Source organism: Ascaphus truei, chromosome 5 (assembly GCF_040206685.1).
Source record: "Ascaphus truei isolate aAscTru1 chromosome 5, aAscTru1.hap1, whole genome shotgun sequence".
Taxonomy (NCBI): domain Eukaryota; kingdom Metazoa; phylum Chordata; class Amphibia; order Anura; family Ascaphidae; genus Ascaphus; species Ascaphus truei.
In genome coordinates this window covers 24346324-24369307 of record NC_134487.1, presented here as the reverse complement: position 1 = coordinate 24369307, position 22984 = coordinate 24346324, and the positions used below count along the sequence as shown (strand labels likewise).

At 48.3% G+C, this 22984-nt stretch overlaps 1 protein-coding gene across 1 annotated transcript in view; it reads right to left on the bottom strand.

Annotated features, from left to right (window-relative positions):
* CAMK1D (calcium/calmodulin dependent protein kinase ID) overlaps positions 1-22984 on the bottom strand; it is a 364601-nt gene that overhangs the window by 156370 nt on the left and 185247 nt on the right. The window lies entirely within an intron of this gene.

The window sequence follows — 22984 nt, the reverse complement described above, 5'->3', positions numbered from 1 at the left end:
TCACCCTATTGGATATCAATCTATTCCCAGATGAAGTCGCATTCTCACGTTCGTGGCGTCACCCTGTCCAACGGAGAGACGGTGAGACGTAGAGACGTGGTCGGAGAACTCTGACTGCAGCAGCCCACTTGTGCAGAGAGGATGCGGGAGTACACTGGCGACACACTTTATTCGAGCTCGGCTAGTCCCATGAATTCGGGTATACTCGGGTGTATTGAGGTTTGTGACTGTTTTCTGCCCGAGTGCATTGGGTTATTTACCAGGCAGGGATTGAAGCATTTTATTCCCGCTGGCTGCAATACTGCACAGTATATATATATATACTGCATTACAATTCATGAATTTATGCCATCTGGTAGACACGCGAAGCATTGCAGCCTATTAAATCCTAATCATTATCATTTAACAGATCAGCCGCCCGTCAGCCAGGCATGAACCCAGGCTGGGAAGGCAAACGCAACGGGGCTTGTCAGAGGTGAGGAGCGGCGCATTCCAGGTATCTGCCAGGTACATACTGGGTATTTGCTCGAATAAAGTGTGTCGCAGCAGTAACTCTAAGGCCGCGTCCATGCTTCGAGCGACTGCGCTTGCGCCTCTGGTTTTTCGCGAGACAACCTTCTTTTATTTCGTCTCGCGAAGGCCGGGTCACGTGAGCGGTTCGCCAATGAGGGCGAACCAGCTCCATGACGTCATTGGCCACACCTCCCCATCGCGAGGATTTGTAGTCCACAGATCGCTCGGCTGACAGGCGCGCAACGCCATGCGCTCCATCCCGCACGTGCCTGCACCATGGACTCGGCCTAAAGCTGCACACTACTCATTGTAGTTCTAAAGGCCACCATCATTTATGCTGCATCCCAGACCCGCGTTTCAGTTTCAGTTGGCGACTCCGTCTTGGTGACTATGAGTACTAATCTCACAATGCTTGTTTTTATCCTCCCCTTGTGAGTGTATCTCTTACCACCCCTTTTTTATATTAATCACATTTATTTGTACTGTTTATCATTATGGAACACGCGCTTCTTAGTTTTGTATTATAGATCTCGTTTGGATGTGGTTCATCTAATTAATTTTAGGTTTCTGCCCCTTCACACAGAGACTACCCGGCAATGTTACCTTACACGGGTCGTAAAGCAAAACTGCAGTTACAGTATATCAACATCAAATGTCTCAAATCAGTGAGGTTCTGGATCCAAATATGACATATTTATGGAAAATTACTAATATCGAATATTTATGGAGAAGTGCCTCTTTCCATATTTAAACACAGATTGGAAGCTATTCAAACAAGGGACCACCTTCCTATACATCTCTGCTTTTATATCTTATCCTTGTGTAGCACTGTTTCCCCCTGAACACAGTAACTACTAATGCTGTATATAAACCTGTTGGCTCACAGGGCCCGAGCCTCTGCCACGGAGAGCCTGGGGCGATCTAATTCTAACACTTGGTGCAGCGCCTCCACCTGGGAGGGACCCCAAAGAGTGGGAGGAGCCCCTCACAGGACACAATCCAATAATACACTTGCAGAAATATAATAATAACTCTTTACTTAATGCCAGGCTTATCACAGTACATGTATAAACGCAATATATACCCTTTCTCACTAAGAGTATAACTGGCCAATGCGTCACGCAGGACGCAACCCTCCACGTGTTCCCCACACTGTGTCCAATGTCCCACAACCAACCCCAAGTGTGGTGACCGTGCGGCCCACTAGTGTGACAGTATATATATATATATATATATATATATATATATCGTTGGTGCACTTATAAAGATACCTGCCGGGCGCTACTGCACCGGGGGACCGCAAACACTTTTGAAAAGGATCCGTCGCTCAGCGATCCCTTCTGCAATGTCCTGACTTCACCAGCACTTTGATCCGTCAGGGGCGATCCCACCCTGAAGATAGTCTCTCTCTGGGAGCGCAGCGTCCGCTGTGTGCCTAACTATCACTATACCACAATAATGGGCCAGGTCCCCATGCTATGGCCGGTCCCAGAAGCAAACACAAACTACAGGGTGTCTCCGGGCCTATCTGGGGCCAAAGGGGGATTGCTGGCCTAGTGCAGCGGGTCACTGACCCCTGCACAGACACATCTTACCCCTAGCTCTTCCAGGCACCGACTAGCATGGGCTCCGCGTGCGAAATGTATCAATCCCTGAGCAGGGAGATCCTGCAGCGCTATAGGCTCCCTGGCATCATGTGGTGCGCTCCTGAGGCTCATGGGACATGTAGTCCTTTCCAAGAGTCTTCCCTGTTTGGCTAGTGCTTCGCGCGCTATAACTGCGCATGCGCAATCACTCTTAATGGCCGCCGCATCTAAATCTGCACTGCTCTCCGGAGCACTCCCTGCTCGGCCCCCACCCTCCAGAAATGCTGGCGGGTCCGCCCTTTGGCTCTGGCGGCACTCGCCATCGCCCCCAGCAGCGGAGGTACCGGGGGTCACTGCCGGCGCCATGGGACCCGGGGCTACAGTTGAATACTGCATAACATTCTATTCAGCATTGTAAACTGTTAGTACACTTCAATTGTACAGCGCAGCTTACACATTGTGCAAAATGCTAAAGTAAAACACGATATTTTTAAAAGCATACTGGTGGTCCCCACTCTGAGACCCGATCGTTCTTAACGAGCAAGACATTTTGGATGAGGCATTTAGACTTTGAAATGCATTACAAGGGAAAAATATACTTGCCCCCATACTCCTGTTGCTGAGTAATTACATAACAAACTTGATTTTCAGTGGTGTGGGAATCTTCGCAGCAGGGTGCCCTTAGAACAGCCACAATTGCAGACAGACAGTCAGTAGAAGAAAAAAAAGAAAGTGGCACTTTTATTTGAAAAAGGTCCTCAGACCATTTATTAGATGTACGTGAGACCAAAAGATGCACAACGCTCCGGGGTAAAGACTGAAATAAGAACCTTGCAGGTGCAGAACATTCAACTGTTCAAACCAGTGAATAAATCCAGCCATATAACCCCCACAATCCTATGCAATTTTCACGCCACATGCAAATTACATGACGTTATTATTACCTCATACAGACGCATAGATGTGGTGCGGTACACATTGCTACGTGCGGCTCTTTGAGCGGCTGCAGCACAGCCCCAAGTGCGGCCATTATCGCGGCCATTATCGCGGCCAAGCACGATCACGGCCCAGCGCAGGGTGAATTTCCCAGAAAGATTAATGCAGTGAGGGTCCCTGCTTCTGTATGGGATTAATTCTACTGGGCCGCCACCAGTCTGTAAGAGCTGCGCAGAGAGGAGCGGCCCCTCTCTTGGTGTCTCCCCGCACAGGGGGACCCCCTGCTTACCGAGCGCTCAGGCTGAATGTAAACAAGCCTACGAATATGCTACAATTCAAATATAATCTATGGCATCCTTCTTAATCACAACAATAGCATGTAACGATTTGTGATTTGTGCACATTCCGTGACCCCGGAGGCAGGACTAGGGAAGAGTGAGCGGGGTCGCTGCCTAGTAGGAGGGGCAGAAACTCACCCTGGCGCCTGTGTTGTGGTCAATTTGGCCTGTTAGTAAGTGCGACATCAAAGCAGGATCGGGAGCTTTGGCGCTGGCTGCCAGGTGTGTTAGTGCAGTGCTGGGTACTGAGGAGGTGGGAGGGGATAGGGGGCAGAGAGCGGGCGGCAGAGGCTGGGGGCCGAAGTGAGTCAGTGTGCTGGGTGTCAGTCTCTGTCATTGTACTGTGTGCATGTGTCATCATACTGTGTGCCTGTGTGTCAGTGTGCTGTGTGTGTCTCAGTGTGCTGTGTGTGTCATTGTGCTCTGGGTGGGCGAAAGCTGGGGGCAGTTGGAGGAATTTTCCCCTGGGTGCAAAAATACCTAGTTCCACCTCTGCGTGATCCCATTGCATAGTTTAATAAATTCAAGACCCTAAAAACCCATCTTAACTAATATAATCCCATCTACAATCACCATCTGCGGATATCATAAGAACAGAACATATATATTTTTAAATGTGTCAATATACAAAAAGACAAATATACACAAGCATAAAATCCATATGATGCATATACCAGGGTATTTATGGTCAATTATATTTGGGCCTCTGTTGAATATAAACATCTCAGCACTTTGTGTTCCAATACTACAGCACAAGGCTGGGATTATTGGATGAGTCATAGCGTACCCTGGATTGGGATCTGACTCAGGGGAACCCTAGTATAACCATACAGCAGAACACAACCATTGGGAGCCTCCCGGTGAGGTCCGCCCCAGCGTTTCGTGGTACATCAATGTATACATTATTTTGTCCATGGGTGCATACGCATTGTAGAATTGACATAACATCTATTTGTACAGGTGTACCTGCTTTTGGGTGCACTGCATGATTGAGAGAGTCAACATACCATGAAAGATTGGACAACCTGTACAAGGGTCCCATTTTTTTTTTTACCCCAAAACGTTGTGCGTGGTTTGGTCTCATGTAAATCTAATAAATGGTCTGAAGACCCTTTTCACGTAAGAGTGCGATTATCTTTGTTCTTCTACTGAACGCCTGCATTACACGAGGCCCACCTATTACGGTCCATCACAACTAAACACATTTGTAAAGTATTATACATATTATACAGACTTTAGCCCACCTTCCAAACCGTGCAAGATCTTTGCAACACTTTCCTGTTTGTGATCATTTGTCGACAATATTCCCAGCAGTTTGAGCTGTAAACTGTAACAATAGATAATGTTACCTTAGTAGTATAAGGATACATTGTAGCTGCTGAGTTACACTGACTGAAGGAGCCATCATGTTAGTGACACATTCAGAATTTTTCCAGATTTATAACAGGAGCACCAACCGATGGCCAGTTTAGGTAAGAATGTAGAATTACACATTGTCACACGCTTTACATGTACAAATAATAAAAAAAAAGGAAGGGGGGGTGCAGTATTGCTGCTTTATTTATGGGAAGCTTTGTTCCTTCTGATATGTGGTTTGCGAGGTCACACAAAATGTAGGTATGTGAAGGGCAAAAATAATAATGTGACTAACACTGCTCTCACCCAAAGCTGACAAAGAGTTAAAGCAGCAAAACGTGAAAAATCCTAGATGTTTTTTTTTTAAATAAATCATTTTTTTTTTAAACTCCTAATGCCATTTTTAATGATTTTTCTAATGTACTGATCATCCTTTGGTTGCTATAGCAACCATTTAGAAAGTCATATCCACTTCCTCGTTAGGAACAGGCTCTTACACACACCTTTTTGAGCTCTGCCTCGGGGATTCAACTCTTCCAGCCAGGGCATTAGGCAAAGGCCCCGCTCCCTCAGTCAGCGCGCCCGCACTGCAGACAGGTGGCGCGCTGACAGGCACAGACCACGATATGCGGTCTGTAGGGAGCCGGGAGCCGGAGTGGAAGGGGGGGCGTGGTTTGAGCAGAGGGACCCGCTACTCCCCCCCCTCCCTCCCTCCACGGGCTCGGTCCCCCAGGCTGCAGGAGGGAGCTGCTGCGGGCTGCTGGAAGGTAAGCAGCTCCTGCTCCCTCCCCCTTCCCCCACAAATGCCCTCCTCACACACGCTGAGATACACACACACACACACCACCCCCTACCTTGTGGAGGAAGCTGTCTGACAGCTCCCGCTCCCGCCCCCGCCGCTGATAGGCTCATCAGCGCACCACGTGACGCGCCACCGCTCGGGATCACAATTTTCTTGCATCCCCTGGCGGCTGACGCGTTACAGTGCGTAGTGAGCCATGCAGCGAGGGGGAACTGGGACCGGCTCAGAAGGATTCCCCTGCTGGTGGGTAACGCTCGCGCGACCGCCCCCCCCCGCCGCCGGGCGCAGCAGGTCCCAGCCCTTATTGGGCAGTAACGCCCAGTTCTTCGGGGATTATTACTTTAAAAATTCAGTTTTAAATAAAGACTTGTGGTACAAAAATCACCCCTTGTTATCAAACCATCCTGAATACTAATAATTTAAGGTTCACTATATGTCATTTCTAGTTAATACCTAAAATGAAAAGGTTCCTTTTTTGTGATATACAGTATTTCATTGTTGTACTGTATATGCTTTGCCTTCTATATACTGTATAATAAAATACTAAGACATTATCCTCCTCACACCGTGAGGCAAAACATTAATCTTTCAAAAATGTGGATGAGAGCACTGCTCTGTCATCAATATTGTTCCTTAACGTCTTGTAATCTTCTGAAGCACAGACACGGCTGATATGGACTTTCTTGTTGGATATTGGAGAAGATGTATACAGGAGAGGACAGCTTGGTGGACCTGGTGAGTATATGAGCACTAAGGTGGGTTTAAAGCTCCACAACAAATTGCAGTTTATTTTTATTTTTAATTACAGGGTTGAAGCAGAGGGTCTCTCTAGCTGAACTGTGTTAATTTCAGCTCTGGGGACTCCCTGCTTCCTGAGATACTTACCTCCGTAGGGGGGATGCGGGTATCCCCTTCATGTTTACATGTCCCTCGTCACGCGGGCCAATAAGAAGTGCGAGGGATGATGTCACGGCTTCCTATTGGCCCGCAAGAAGCGGGACATTTGAAGTCGTCATTATGTTAGCCCCAACAAGCCCCGTCGGAGCGTCTACCTGCGGAGATACCTGCACCCTTTATGGCGGTATCTCGAGAAGTAGGGGGTCCCCGAAGCTGAACTTAACCCAGTTCAACACTGGAGACTCCCTGATTCAATCCTAGAACTTAAAAAAAAATACCAACTTGCTGTGCTGCTTTAAAGCTACAGGCCCTAACAAAGTGTTATTTTTTGGTAAACAAACAAGACATTACAGTATTGTATTGTATGTTTTTATTTATATAGCGCCAAAAATGTACTCAGCCCTTCACAAAGAATACAGTACAGGGAATTAAAATGATACAATAAGTGCAGCAAAATCAGACAATAGGAAAGGAAATCCCTGCCCCGAAGAGCTTACAATCTAAGGCCTCGTCCAGGGTTGCTGCTTGCTAGCGGAGGCGCGCTCCCGCTCAGCACTGAGCCCCTACAGCCGCAATTAGAGCGGTTTTAGTAGGGGCTCGCCTACGCTTCCGCAAGGGCGTGGAAGCGTAGGTCTTACCAGAATGTAAAATTTCACTGCTTGCCGGAGCGCAGGGCCGGTCACGTGAGCGGTTCACCCAATGAGGACGAACCAGCTCTGTGACGTCACTGGCTGGCCCGCCCCCTGACGGCGCGCAGGGAAAGCACCCGCAAGGCCAGGGAAAGCATCCGCTTTCCCTGAGCCTCAGCGCGCCAGCGGGGAGCTTGGCCGAGGCCTAAGAGGTATGGTGGGAAACTTACAGAGACAGCGGGTGAGGGAATAAGTGCTGTAGTACAGTAGTATTTTGCCAGTCATCAATAAAGCATTCAATACGTAAAACCTGATTTCTAGCAAATCTTTTAGAGGTATTTAAGAAAATCCATAACGATGACACAGAAGAATCTCTGTAGAACGTTTGTTCAAATAATAGAAGAATAAAAAAAAATGTTGTTTCTAAAACCGGGTATTAAACCGTTAGTGAAGTACCCCGCTACAGCTGAATAAGGTAAGTGTGTGTGGGATAAGGTGCTAATGGGTAACGTAGTAGGTAAATATAGAAAGAGCAAGAACCCACTGAAAGCACTCAATATCCCCTAAATGTGCAGTGATAAGTTTATTAAAAATAATCTTTAATGCTTTACTGATTAAAATAATGGGTGTTAAAATACATCAATTGACACACATATATATATAAACCCTACTGATGAGTATATAAGATACTCCGGGTTGGTAAAATTAGGGAAACGTTTGAGGTTTATTGGATCAACACGTTCCCAGGGATCTGATATGCAGTATTCCCTTTGGGTGGTATTGTGGTATACACTGGTGTAGGGGGAAAGCTAGCGGATAGCCTGTCCTGTTTGTCAGACAGGTATATAGGTAATAACGTGAGAAGATGTACTTGTACTCACAATAGTGGTATGCAGATAGATAAATCGGCGCAGTATATCCTCACTGTATGTGGGGTAATGAGTCCTTAATCACCTAACAACAGCTAAATTGCTCCTTAGGTACAAGAGCTAGCTGAAATACACAGAGGGAAAATACAGCGGTGTATAGATTCCTATCGACAGTGTGGTTTGTGTATGCCTGTGCGCATATTCATGAATGCGCTTCCACTGTCTTAGAATACTATTGTCACCGAGACCTCTGTATAGTGTGGTTCACCTATCTTTTAGGTCACAGATAGGAGCGAGGTGAGTGTATAATGAGGTATAGCAAGGTGAATATTCTGCCAATGTGCAGAGATGTATACACAGATTGCTGCTAGCTGACTGAACAGTTAGAGAATTAGCTTGCTCTTTCTATATTTATCTAAAACCGGGTAGCATGGGGTCTGTAAGATCTATGGAGGTACTCAGCATTATTATACAGTACCACAAAGAATGTTCATTTTCAGGGGTCGAGATAAGTCATTCTGTCACAGCGGAACACGACCTGGTGCGTGAAACGGCGCAGTTAAACAATTAGTCCCTATAGCTATGCTGGGCTAGGGTCCTCACCCGGCCGGCAAACACACTGCATCGTGTCTTCCTTCGAAAGAGACACGATGATAAATCTTCCAACAGAGAGCACCCGTGAGTGACCTACTGGTGTGACAAAATGAGGCACGGGTATCTTTTGGCACGTTAATAGCACTCAAAGCTATATTTATGCATCGCGCCTACGATATCGCGCTGGCACATTAGGTAAATGTACAATGCTGATTGTAGCTGGGAGAATGTTGATCCCGTAGCACTTACCACTTGTGCTTAATCTGCCTCCTCGTACATACAGTATGCACCCTTTTGTGACTCCGACTGTATTTTCTATTATTTTAAGCAGCGCGTTCCAAACCATATGTCAGCTGCTTGGAATCGTGAACAAGTCTATTTATTGCTCCGTGTTATGAGCATAAAGAAAATTGGAATGTTATATTCAGTGCGGGAAATCATGGTTACTGTAAAATTTTGTGTATATGTATATATATATATATTCTTTTAATTACATGTTTAAAGCCAGGGGTCTCTGGAGCTGAACTGTGCTAATTTCAGCTCCGGGACCCCATGCTTCCAGAGATACTTACCCCCCCCCTAGTGCCGGCATCCCTGTGAAGTTCAAATGTCAAAGTCACGCTGGCCAATAGGAATCCACAACGGATGATGTCACGGCTTCCTATTGGCCCGTGTCACGGGGGACATTAAAGCCGCCATTATGTTAGCCACACAGTTTCTCTGACTGCAGAGATACCGGCACTCACTATGGAGGTAAGTATGAAGTATGTGTGGTGGGGCATATATCATTTTTTCAGTCATTAACGGGCATAGGGACGCATGCGCGAGCACTTATGACCCTGTGGGTACTGCTCGTGTGATTCAGGACTGATTCTTGAGATTTTTTGTTCAGCGCATGCGCGGCAAGAACGTGGCTTGCATGAGGCGCATCTCGCGAGATTTGGCCCTCCATTGCAGTGCGGTGCGTGTCACCGAGCACGGTGTTTGGAGGCGGCTCTCCTGCGAGTGCCAACGGGTAATTAGCCATTCCCACATGCCCTCACAGCTATACACTATTTGTTTAAGTAGCATGAGGCTTCCAATGAGCGAGTTTGGCGCCAAAATCGGCAGACTGTCCCCCTATATATACCTGCTGTATACCATGTTGATACACTTCTTGATAAAGTGCAATTTGTCTGCATGAAACGCGTAGAAGGTTGCAGCCTTCTGTTTTTATGTCCACACAATAAAGAAACATTTTTGCCAGACCTGCCATCACCCCCTTTTTTTGCTGTGCGTTGCACCAACCCACATTGCATTGGACTTCTCCCTATTGGCAACAGCACGCAGACTGAGAGGGACCACTGGTGACACATTCGTGAGTACTTACCTGGGGCCAGCCCAATGAGGTTAGGGGGGGTGTTTTTGTGCATTTACCCCTGCCTTCAGGGCAACTGGAGCTCTTTATTAGGTTGAAATATCTCATGTCCCAGAAGTGTTCCTTTCATAATACTTTGTAATGGGATTCCATGCTTGAGCACCAAATCACCTCCATTGTATAAGTATGAAGGGGCCTGCTTCAAGAAGGCTTGCCCTGTCTGCGTCTCATCCAGGATCTCAGGGTGCTGATCATGCAGCGAGCCCTCTGAGATATCTCTCCAGCTGGTCAGAGTCAAGATCCAAACTCCTTCTCAGTCTCTCTAAGATGCTCTCTGATGCTCAGATAGTCCTCTGAGGGAATCTCCACACTCCTTCCCAGAGTGTCTCTCCCTCTGTTAGCCTCTCTGAGGGAATCTGAATTATCTGACCAGCAGCACCCCTTACATATGCCTCTGTTGCTATTCTTTACATGGGTGGGGCTGCTGGCCAATCAGAGCAAACCTGATTGTCCACTCTTTCACACTCACCAGATGTCTGTGACACCTCCACGCTCACAACCATTGTCTCAATACACTTACACATACATTTATCCACAGGTAACTCAGCTGATTAAATCAGATTCCCCTCCATACAAATGTAACTCACATGCAAATTCCATTACATGTCTGCTATCTTAGAAATTAGTACATACAGTCACATAATCCAATTAACACTTTACAGGGCTGACTCCCAAATCACATCACAGTGCTTACACATAGATCACAAAACACTTTACCTCATATTGTTTGCTCAACTACACTTGGGGATTGCATTAACAGGGAATAAAGTGCTTTGGAATACATTCTCACATACATAGCGCATTATACATTCACTTTCTCCCCCAGATATTAAATACAATTGGTTGAAATAAACCTTACATAGGTGGCCAAATTACATGGATTTAGGGGTAGCTAGCTGGGCTTCATCCCAGTTTTGTGATGCCAGCTAGTCCTAACGTCACCTTTGATAATAATCACACGCCATGGAAGTTTATGTCCCTTTCAAAGATCTCAGTAAACAAACAAGCCCCATATTTTTTTTTCTTACTGGAATGATCTCACCTGGAACATTTATTTTTTGTCATGTACCCCTCTATATCACTATACCACTAAAATACTTTCATCGACACTTTTTGAAACACTAATCAAAATTGACCGTTGTTGGACAAGATAGTAGAGTGGTCATACTGCACATTGATACTCTGATGGGAAGAGGCAGGGGGACATATTTAATGCAGCCTTTCTTAAGCTTCACATGTAAGCACCCTTAAGCTGCGGCCAGGAATGCGCGTGCTGGCGCTCCAGCGCCATTACATCATGCGCTCTGCTAGGCCGTGCGATTCCTGGCCAGCTTGTTGCAAGCGTGTCGGGGGGGCACATCCATGACTTCACGGAGCTGGTTTGCCCTCGTTGGGCGAACCGCTCACGTGATGCGCCAGAAACAAATGTACTTTTCTCTGCAAGCAGCTGAGCGCTGTGCGTTCACGGGCACGCACAGGCTCACGCTGACCACACACATTGTAGCAATGTGTTTCATTGTGGCGAGCACGCATGCCCGCTCAGCATCACCATGGCCCCAGCCTAATAATTAAATAAAAGTTTGCATCAATGTTATCTAAGGAAAAAAATATGCAGTATGTATGTTTCTAGGTTGTACTTCTTAAATTAAATGTCAAAAAAAAATACTTGATGCATGCGCAAAACATTTCTTTCGTTTACAATGATACATTGGTGTCATTCTGATGCACAGTATTTACCAAATACTTGTGATTGACATTTAGCAACATTGGCATAAGATTGGGATCTATCAGTTAAGTGGTGAAAGACGACAAAGGCCGACAACAGTATTGTATTTATATTATGTTATTATACTAATGCACAGCGTCTGTCTACATTGTTTCCATTTCAGGGCTAGATAAGCCAGCAAGGAATGGCCTAGCAATGTATTTCACTCCAATTTGGTATTCGGGACACTTTCTTTTATGAATCTTTTCGAAATCATACAGTTTGCAGAGAATCGTGTAGGCTGCAAAGGCGCGGTTACTGCTGAAAGAGATCATGTTTTCTTCTGATGAACAAACACTGCCATTAGATATCTCTAGGATACAATAATGATATTAAGACACAAGAGGGTGTATTGACTAAACTGTTTCCTCTGTCTATGGTTATCTGCAAACATGTAGCACATGTATAATTATTAGCAGCCAAATGCTTTTCTTTACTTGATGTTCTGAACCACAGCCCCTAAGGTGCCTCCAGTCTTCCTCTTTGGCTGCACTTGCTTTAGGCCAGGGGTAGTCAACTCCAGTCCTCAAGGGCCACCAACAGGTCAGGTTTTAAGGATATCCCTGCTTCAGCATAGGTGGCTCAATCAATGACTTAGTTGAAGACTGACCCACTGATTGAGCCACCGGTGCTGAGGCTGGTACTGATTGAGCCACCTGTGCTGAAACAAGGACTGATTGAGCCACCTGTGCTGAAGCAGGGATATCCTGAAACCCTGACCTGTTGATGGCCCTTGATGACTGGAGTTGGCTGCCCCTGCTTTGAGCTGACGTCACACACTCGTGAGCGCACCCTACAGCGGCCACTATAATCTCTGCCTTAGACAGGAGGCAGCCCGGTAGGATTAACACAGCGGGCGTCCCATTCGGAAGCACGAACCCCCGCTGCTTTAATCCCTTTAGGGCAGCCGGCATTGGGCGCGGGGGAACTACGATCGGACCGCGGTCGGGCTCCGTTCATCAGCAGTTTCCTCCGTGCCCAAACAGAAATTAACCAGCACTGCACAAAATACACACACAATATTTAACAAACATGCCTAGAATGGCACAGAGTACACATCACATTCCCAACAACTGAAGCAATGCTCACTGGGGCCGGGGAACAGAAAGTCCCACTGAGGAATACATAATCGTAGCGAGCTCAAAAAAACATTCAAAACACTAAGGTGCCAACGTATTCTGCAGCGCGGTACAATGGGGCAATAGAACGATACAAAGCTCTATTGTAAAGCGCCGAGTAAATTGTGGGCGCTATATAAATAAAGATATAGATACATACAACTTACATAAACTGAATGACATACAAATAAGGACAAACCAGCGCAAACAGATACAGAAGGTAATGAGGACGCTGATCCTTACACTCTAGAGGGAATAAGGGGCAATGTTGAAACAAAAGGTAAAGTGGCTGCTCGCTGCGGGACGGAGTGTGTCTCAGGATGGAGTATGGTCCAGCCGCACAGCGGGTCCCATTAAGGTTTGGGGGTGTGGATGTTAGGGGGTGTCAGATGGAATGAGGTTTAGTTCCGGCGCACAGCTTGTCCCATAGCTGGGACTAATTTACTAAGCAAGCTGTGCTATTCTGAGACACACTACACCCAATCACTTTAATGGTACTGTATAGTGTTTCCCAGTGTCACCGCATATGAAGCCTTCTTCTGGGGAATAGTAGCGTTGGGGGACTTTCAGCTCTGTAGGATTATGTACAGTATTTCTCCTTGGAACGTTGAGCATTTTGTTTTTTTCTTTATTTCAAGTCAATGTAAATTAAATGTAAAGTATCTTTCAGCTCCAGAAGGAGTATTAGGAAACAACACTGCTTAGAAGTCTTAAATATTCAATGATGCCCACTAAAGTGATACTAGGGATGTGAGCACCTATTCAACATAGAAAACCAACAAAAACAAAGCACATCCAATATGGCTTACTAGTTATTCTATACGTTTTGTAGTGCACAATTATACCGTGATTCTATATACCGTACAGTTAATATACAGTTAATTTCTATCAAATTAAAAATATCTTGATGTCTTTGAAGCTGTCAATGGGGACCAGAAAAGCAGCAATTAAGTTTTTTTGGCTCCAGGCTTTCTAGGAAGTGAGCGGTAATTGCAGCCTGTACATTTTCCCAGGTGCTGGAGGGGAGGATCTAAAACATGAACTGGAAACATTAGTGCGGGAGTGGCCAACTCCAGTCCTCAGGGGCCACCCACCAACAGGTCAGCTTGTAAGGATAGCCCTGCTTCAGCACAGGTGGCTCAATCGCTGGCTCAGTTAACCACTGAATAATTGATTCAGCATATTATCACTTTAAACTAACTTCATATGGTTTAGATTAATCTTGCACAACAACAACGATAGTAAATGTATCAATATTTTATTGATGCGTTGTTTTTGTATCCTCGGCTGCTTGGGTTGGGCTTTGTCACGTACACTTACTGTATAAATGCATCATAAAGTAACCTAAACTTAACGTCTTTAATAGTAAGGCTTGCCTATGATTAGTGTGGGTGAATGACACAACCATTTCCCCTATATAATTATCTCGCCTCCTAACATCCACACCTGTCTCTGCGGGAGACTCATGGCTTTATTTGCTTCTTTTATGTAAGCTAAGCTTCCTTCCCCCGTGCATTATGTCTCCTATTTTTGATCCCTCTTCTCCCCGTCTTCTGCCCTAAACCCCGATGTAATACACTGTAAAGCCTCTTCCCAGAGCTAGAGAAGAGTTTACCTTCATTGCTATGAATGGGATTTAATACCTTCTCCAACGTGTGCGAACCGGCTTCACAACATACACAACAGGGACCTTTTGTATCCTGTGTGACGCCTCTGTCATTAAAAAAAAAATAATCACTGTTTTTTCCACCTTCCCCATACAAAATGATTTAAAGATAACTCTGCCTTTACAGATAAATCTGTCTCACTGTTGTGGGAGTGCCATTAAATGAATGCGCTTCCAGGTACACGCTTACCATCCACAAAGGAAGTATAAAGAACATAAAAACAAAGTTATCCTAGAGCTCACACCCTTCAACAGGTGTCTGGTTAATAATAATCAAAGAGAGAGGTCTGACTCTTCACCCTCATGCCAACAAAATAATTCATTTGTAACAATTACAGGTTTCGTTGTATAAATTGACGCGTCTAGAATCAAGATATCGATGTTTAACATTGATGAGATTACCAGACCGCTAAGTAGGAGAAACTAAAAAAACGAAATCACTCCTGATGCAATTTGTAGCGCACACAATTAGGAGCAGCTTACGCTAACCCCAACTGCACCTATAGCTCAACCTGCAAGTCTTATCCCACTAAAATGTAAGGCTAATAGAATAGGTACGCGACGGAGCGCCCGGCGCCCGAGCGATGGGTGAACTGTGCGTCCATCGATGGGGAGGCGTAGCGGACATGTCACCAGGCTGGTTCGCCCTAATTGGCTGAACCGCTCACGTGACGCGGCCATCGCGCGAAAAAGAAAATAATGATTTGTCTTTTCAATAATCTGCCGCGCGGTCGCTCTGCATCGCTCGCGTGGTCACGTGCACTATGGGCGTTCTCATAGCGGTTCTGCATTTTGTTCGAGGCACGTGCCATCGCACTCACTATAATCGTGGGCTACGGCGTCAAAGCTGGGACCAACTTAACTTAATACAATGATGTGCCGCATTTAATAAGTTAAACAAGGTTAATTATGCCCTTCTCAAATATACAGTAGCCAAGAACTGCAAATGTTCTTAAATCGTTCAAAAGTCTGGAATTGTTTTATGGCTACAATGGTGTCTCTGAATGGTGGTGAAAAACATTGTTTTAACCCATTGCAGATATCACTGCATTAGTCATTTGTGGGACTCCACCTGGATCCATTCATTTCATGTTTTTCCCAAGATGCAGAGTCCACATATCATCATGAGCTAGTCATGTGCCTCAGAGTCTCCACTGTCCATAGAAATACTGCACCGTTGTTACCTGAAATGTACTGTGATTAGAGTTGGAAATCACAGACTGGATCAAAACCTCATCCCAAGGATCCAGGTGGACAATACTACCAGAACATTTCTTCAACATACAGATACAAAATTGCAGTTATACAGAGTCAGACTCGGCTCAGAAAGGCACTCACATAAAATCCACGCTATGGTCATGCCAAGATAGATCTTTAGGGACTTATTCTATACTGGCTGCTTCAATATACTGTAACATAAGCCGCGTCCATGCTCACACACATACACACACACATCGGGAAGAGCGAAACTACGGGAGACAAAATTATTTGTCTTTGTAGCGCGACGGCAGGGTCACGTGAGCGGTTCGCCCAATGAGGGTGAAGCAGCTCCGTGATTTCACTGCCACGCTCCCCGACACGCCTCCCCGTCGCGTCTGCCTACAAGACTGAAATCTCTCCTGCCTCAGGCGTGCGTGATGCCGCGCGAAAGCTCACGCGCTCGCACTTACCACGGACGCGGCCTTAGGCTGCGGCCAGTGTGATGCTGAACGTGCGCACGTGCTCAAACACATTGCTACAATGTTTTTGACCAGCGTGAGCGTGCATATGCCCGTGAGCGCACGGCGCTCAGCTGCTTGTAGAGACAAGTAAATTTTTTGCTGGCGCGTCACGTGAGCGGTTGAGGGCAAATCAGCTCGGTTGCCACTGTCCGACACGTACCCCCGAGCACGCAATTGGCTGGCCACAAATCCCTCAAGAAAAATGAGTGCCGAGCTCGAGCGCACTCAGCATCACCCTGGCCGCAGCCTAAGCCATTTCAGTCTGGTAGAATTCGGAGTATACTTTTAGCTGGTATCCAGCAGAACGATGTCCTGGCTGTATATTTATTATACAGTAGGTGAGGCAAACTCTATTTGAGTACAAGTTACATAAAGAGAGTCCCCAGCTTAATTCTATGAGAAACAGGATGACCATAGTAGTGACAGATGTTCAGAAGGACATAGAATAATGCATTTTTAAAATAATAATAGCATGTTTTTGTATAGTGCTGCTAGTTATATGTATCGCTTTCCAGAGACATTTTGCAGGCACCGGTCCCTGCCCCATAGAGCTTACAATCTATGTTATTTTTGTGCCTGAGGCACAGGGAGATAAGGTGACTTGCCCAAGGTCACAAGGAGCAGGCACCAGGAATTAAACCAGGTTCCCCTGCTTCAAACTCTCAGTGCCAGTCAGTGTCTTTACTCACTGAGCCACTCCCTCTAACTAAATCTAATTTTATCTAACTTTATCAATTGGCGCTATATAAATAAAGACAGACAGACATACAGACATATTTTTAGGGTCACTGGCAGAGAAAAAAAACAGCTCGGTGGATATTGACAAAAATGTGCTTTTAAGAACTTGTTACATACTGTATATATGGGCTTTTGGTTATAAAAAAAAGGCTATTGTGCTGTCTTTGAGATATTTCACCAGGAACCATAATAAATACCACTGGTCAATGTTTTCCATGTCTTATACTATATTAGTGAAAGCACTGTATGTTTGCCTGCCTGCCTGCATGCATGCATGCCTGCCTGCTGGATGTCCGGTGTCCCTAGCGGCAATCTCATTGGTCCCTTGGCCCGCCCGCCCCCGCACACCTCTCATTGGCCTCACACACTCACACCACCCCCTTGGGCCGCCCCCCACACCTCTCATTGGCCTGAGGCGGAGTGACGGGCCAAAGGTCCAAAAAAATAAATAACACACACACACACACACACACACACACACACACACACACACACACACACACACACACACACACACACACACACACACACACACACACACACACACACACACACACACACACACACACACACACACACACACACTGTCACACACACACAGTCACACACACACACACAGTGTCACACACACACACACACAGTGTCACACACACACACACACACACACACACACACACACACACACACACACACACACACACACACACACACACACACCTCTCTCCCCTCTCCAAATCACCTCTTCCCCCTCCCCAGCGGCATCACCTCTTCCCCCTCCCCAGCGGCATCACCTCTTCCCCCTCACCAGCGGCATCACCTCTTCCCCCTCCCCAGCGGCATCACCTCTTCCCCCTCCCCAGCGGCATCACCTCTTCCCCCTCCCCAGCGGCATCACCTCTTCCCCCTCCCCAGCGGCATCACCTCTTCCCCCTCCCCAGCGGCATCACCTCTTCCCCCTCCCCAGCGGCATCACCTCTCCCCCTCCCCAGCGGCATCACCTCTTCCCCCTCCCCAGCGGCATCACCTCTTCCCCCTCCCCAGCGGCATCACCTCTTCCCCCTCCCCAGCGGCATCACCTCTTCCCCCTCCCCAGCGGCATCACCTCTTCCCCCTCCCCAGCGGCATCACCTCTTCCCCCTCCCCAGCGGCATCACCTCTCCCCGCTCCAAATCACCTCTCCCCGCGCCAAATCACCTCTCCCCGCTCCAAATCACCTCGCTTCCCGCAGCTGCCACGCGGCGCGTAAGATGGCGGACCCCCTTCCTCCCTCGCGGCGCCGAGTCAGACGGTGGCGGCGCCCGGAAGTACAGGTAGGTGTCGCTCCCCACCTCCGGCGCCAAACGGAACTAAAGAAAGGGCGCATCAACTGAGGTGTGTGTGTGTGTGTGTGTGTGTGTGTGTGTGTGTGTGTGTGTGTGTGTGTGTGTGTGTGTGTGTGTGTGTGTGTGTGTGTGTGTGTGTGTGTGTGTGTGTGTGTGTGTGTGTGTGTGTGTGTGTGTGTGTGTGTCACTGTCCACTGCCCCCCCCTCCTATCCACTGCCCCCCCTCCTGTCCACTGCCCCCCCCTCCTGTCCACTGCCCCCCCCCTCCTGTCCACTGCGTCCCCCCTCCTGTCCCCCCTCCTGTCCACTGCGTCCCCCCTCCTGTCCACTGCCCCCCCCCTCCTGTCCACTGCCCCCCCCTCCTGTCCACTGCCCCCCCCTCCTGTCCACTGCCCCCCCCCTCCTGTCCACTGCCTCCCCTCCTGTCCACTGCCCCCCCCTCCTGTCCACTGCGTCCCCCCTCCTGTCCACTGCGTCCCCCCTCCTGTCCCCCCTCCTGTCCACTGCCCCCCCCTCCTGTCCACTGCCCCCCCCCTCCTGTCCACTGCCCCCTCCCTCCTGTCCACTGCCCCCCCCTCCTGTCCACTGCCCCCCCCTCCTGTCCACTGCCCCCCCCCCTCCTGTCCACTGCCCCCCCCTCCTGTCCACTGCCCCCCCCCTCCTGTCCACTGCCCCCCCCTCCTGTCCACTGCCCCCCCCCTCCTGTCCACTGCCCCCCCCTCCTGTCCACTGCCCCCCCCCTCCTGTCCACTGCCCCCCCCTCCTGTCCACTGCCCCCCCCTCCTGTCCACTGCCCCCCCCTCCTGTCCACTGCCCCCCCCTCCTGTCCACTGCCCCCCCCTCCTGTCCACTGCCCCCCCCCTCCTGTCCACTGCCCCCCCCTCCTGTCCACTGCCCCCCCCCTCCTGTCCACTGCCCCCCCCCTCCTGTCCACTGCCCCCTCCCTCCTGTCCACTGCCCCCCCCTCCTGTCCACTGCCCCCCCCCTCCTGTCCACTGCCCCCCCCCCTCCTGTCCACTGCCCCCCCCTCCTGTCCACTGCAGGAAATGCAGGGGGAGGAATCCATGCCTTTGAGGCGCCCCCCCCCTCCCTTTGACGCCCCCCCCCCCTCCCTTTGACGCCCCCCCCTCTCCCTTTGACGCTCTCCCTTTGACGCCCCCCCCCTCCCTTTGACGCCCCCCCCTCCCTTTGACGCCCCCCCCTCCCTTTGACGCCCCCCCCCTCCCTTTGACGCCCCCCCCCCTCCCTTTGACGCCCCCCCCCCTCCCTTTGACGCCCCCCCCCCTCCCTTTGACGCCCCCCCCCCTCCCTTTGACGCCCCCCTCCCCTTTGACGCCCCCCCCCTCCCTTTGACGCCCCCCCCCTCCCTTTGACGCCCCCCCCTCCCTTTGACGCCCCCCCTCCCTTTGACGCCCCCCCCCTCCCTTTGACGCCCCCCCCCCTCCCTTTGACGCCCCCCCCCCCTCCCTTTGACGCCCCCCCCCCTCCCTTTGACGCCCCCCCCCTCCCTTTGACGCCCCCCCCCTCCCTTTGACGCCCCCCCCCCTCCCTTTGACGCCCCCCCCTGCCTTTGACGCCCCGCGCGCACACACTGACTGACTGCCGCACGCACGCACCACTGACTGACGCGCACACAAAGCCTGACTGACGCACGCACACACTGACTGAGGCACACACTGACTGTGTGTGCGTTCAGTCAGTCTGTGTGTGTTTGTGTTTCTGCCTCAGACTCACTGACGCGTGAGCAAACACACAGTGACTGACCGCACACACGCTACATGAAGCTGTAAAGGAGGGAGGAGGGGGGGGGACTGGATTGATGTGAATGGGGGACAAACAGAGAGAGGGGGGGAGGAGAGAGAGGAACGGGAACATTACATCCCGGGCAACGCCGGTCTCTCAGCTAGTAAATAATAAAAAATAGAACTAGATGTTTCTTATCTTTTACCCGAAGATACCTAAATACATTGTTGTGATGCAAAATTAAATCTTAATTAGTTAACTGCAACATCAAATACACATAGGTCCATATCCACCGAGCTCTGTTGTTGCACCTCTCCGGGTCTGACCCGGATACTCGGGTCTCGGGGAACTTACCCCCGGGCTACAGGTTGCCGTCCTCAATCTCCGGGTGGTGGCGGGGTGCCGTGTGGCGGCGTCTCCGGTATCCTTCCGTAGCCTGCTGCAATTTCCCCCTCCAACTGCAGTGAAGATGGCTGCACAGCGGTCACGGCAACCGGACTCTACGTGACGTCGTGACGCTACGTGACGTCACATTGCACTGGCGCAGCCATCTTCACGGCAGTTGGAAGGAGAAATTGTAGCAGGCTAAGGAAGGATGTCGGGAGACGCCGCCGCACCACCACACCAAGTAAGGGATTTTTATTTCCCCGCCGAGTTGGCTTTCAGTAGAAGGTGGCAACCCTGTCGTTGACTTAACAAGGGCATTGTTAAGCATTAATGTGGGTCTTCAAAACTCATGAACATTAAGTCCTATTTACAGACAGAAAAGGCATTGCGTTAAGTATGACCGCCGTTAGTGCTAAAGATATGCAAAAGAAGCATTCCCCCTAACAACGCATATACACAGAGATTCAACCTGACATTAGTTTAATACCTAACGGTGGCGTTACTCCCATCTACGCCCTAAATTATGAGTTTTTGTGGGAAAGTGACTTATTAGTACCAAGTGGCTTATATACCTCACGAAACACTCCTTTATACAACACGTGGAGAGACGTGTGTGAACAAAACAGAAAACGGCTAAAATACCTGGGAAATATGCTAATTTAAGTCATTTGAATGTGCTTTGCATATCCAAATTAGCATACTTTATTAGCATATGCTAATGAGATAGACAATGGCTATTGCTTTTGCATATAATTCGTTTTGTGGATATGCGTTAGCCTCAAATGAAAAGAATAACTGTTAATGACTGCGATAACGACCCACCATGAGCCCTGAGTTAATGGACCCCTGTAGATCAGAGCCATAGTGCGTTACTATTTAAAGACACTTCTGATTTATTTACTTCCTTTATTACATTCACACATTCTACTCAAGGTTATAATTCAACTCACCGCTGCTACCTAAACATTCAGCTCACCGCTGCTACCTAAACATTCAGCTCACCGCTGCTACCTAAACATTCAGCTCACCGCTGCTACCTAAACATTCAGCTCACCGCTGCTACCTAAACATTCAGCTCACTGCTGCTACCTAAACATTCAGCTCACCACTGCTTTCCCCCATCCCAAATAGCACGGAGGGAAATGTAGTGTCTGGTCTTAGCTATAAAGAGCTTGTGAGTTGAATATCTGCTTGGGGCCACTAACACAGCATGGGATCTTAGCAAACATTTATCTACCTGAGCTTTCCCCGTTTGTACTCTAAACCAAGATGTATGTGGTCTGGTAAAACGTCTTAACAAAATAAAAAAACAACGTGTTTTAATATATTTACAAAACCCCAAGATACCGTTTAAGCTGTCTCAGTTCAGTGTGTCAACAAGAAAAAAACATGTAATAATGTTTTGTCAGGAACCTGTCTAGTACTTTTCATTTTATGTGAAGATTATGAAAGCTTTGCAACCCCCTACTTAAATGGTAATTTGTTTCTCCCCAGAAAATTATTATTCACAATCCTGTAGTATTCTATTATCTCAATTTATGGGAACATTTTCAATTGCTATTTTTTACTTGGTTAGTAAAAAAATAAAATAATTACAATCCTCCCAGGATGTTTCTTATAGGCAAGAGTTTTTCCATTAGACAAATGTAGCTCAGTCTCCTGGGACTACTATTTCTAGACGTTATAGCACTGTAAATCCCCTTTAATATGTGGGCAGTATTAGCAGTAAACTATGCTGGGTGTGTTATATTGTTCATTGTGCATGTTCAATAAAGTTCAGGACTAGCCTGTGATTGTAAGGGGGGTCTATGACAGTGAATATGTCGGCTTACTAGCCACTCTACGGTGACCAGATGTCCCGGTTTAGCTGGGACAGTCCAGGTTTTTAATGAGTTGTCCCGGTGCCCCAAAAATTGTGAGAATGTCCCGGATTTTCTGGGCAGTCCCGGTTATTAATCAGCTGGTGTCCTCCCGGGTTTGGTCGGGTGGGAGGAGAGCGGATGCCGCTTCTGCGGAGCCGGGCACATTTGAACAGCGTAGCCGGCAGAAGGGAGGAGGAGAGCAGGGCTGTCTGGCTTCTGGGCAGCAGGTGGCACTGCAGAGCATTCCTGCTATGAGCTGCTCCTCAGCAGATCTCCCGGTTCCGTGTGTGTGTGTGTCTGTCTGTGCTGGCAAGTGTGTGTGTGTCTGTCTGTGCTGGCAAGTGTGTGTGTGTGTGTGTGTGTGTGTGTCTGTGCTGGCAAGTGTGTGTGTATGAGTATGTATCTGTGATAGTAAGTGTGTGTGTGTGTCTGTGTTGGTAAGTGTGTGTGTCAGTTGGTAAGTGTGTGTGTGCTGGTGTGTATATTTTTAATGCATATGTGTTTCATGCATTATGTGCATGTATATGTTGTATATTTAATGTTTGTACTGTATATGTTGAAGCCAACTGTGTATTTGTATATGGTATGTGTGTGTTAAAGTAATGTTGCATTTTTGGTATGTGTGTATATGGTGTAGTGTTTGTGTGTATATATAGAGGGGAGGGGGAAGGAGGATGGAGACTGGGAGAGGGAGTGGGGGGAGAGAGGATGGAGAAGGAGTGGGG